Here is a 582-nt window from a genome sequence, read left to right as displayed (position 1 = left end):
ATGAAGAGGAGAAGAGAGAAAGAAGAGAAGAAGAAGAAGAGGAGATTAAGGAGTTTCCGTCGAAGATCGTTGTGGAAATCGTCGGGGGTGATCCCTACAAGGTATGTGAGTTCTTTGTGTGGGTTGATCCTTTCCCCCACACACCAAGCTCATTTTTATGATTTGAGAAAAGATTGGATTTGTTGTTGAAGTTGTTGGGTTGTGTTGGTATTGTTGTTGATTTTGATGTTGAGATTCTTGTTGATTTGGGACTTGTTTCTGGTTGTGTTTTGAGTTTTAACCCATTTTATGTTGAGGGATATGATGATCCTTAGTGTTTGGGGTTGAAGCCCTTGAAGTAAGGGTGGTTTAGAGTTGAAGAAAAGAGGGAGAAAAGTCGAGTTTTCTGGGCGAGGGGTTGGCGCGTCGCGCCTGCCAGCGCGCCCCAAAAGGGGTTATGAATTTTCCCCCTTGGGGCGCTGCGCCTATTAGAGCGTCAGCAAGACCCCTCTGAATTTTCAGGGCTGGCGCTCTGCGCCTTGCAGAGCGCCAAGGACACCAAGTGACCCATTTCATTTCCTACCTTCCCATGCATGTTCCTTG

The sequence above is a fragment of the Solanum tuberosum genome, unplaced genomic scaffold, assembly GCF_000226075.1.
Source record: "Solanum tuberosum cultivar DM 1-3 516 R44 unplaced genomic scaffold, SolTub_3.0 scf00263, whole genome shotgun sequence".
Classification (NCBI taxonomy): domain Eukaryota; kingdom Viridiplantae; phylum Streptophyta; class Magnoliopsida; order Solanales; family Solanaceae; genus Solanum; species Solanum tuberosum.
Note: the sequence above shows the minus strand (reverse complement) of the source record.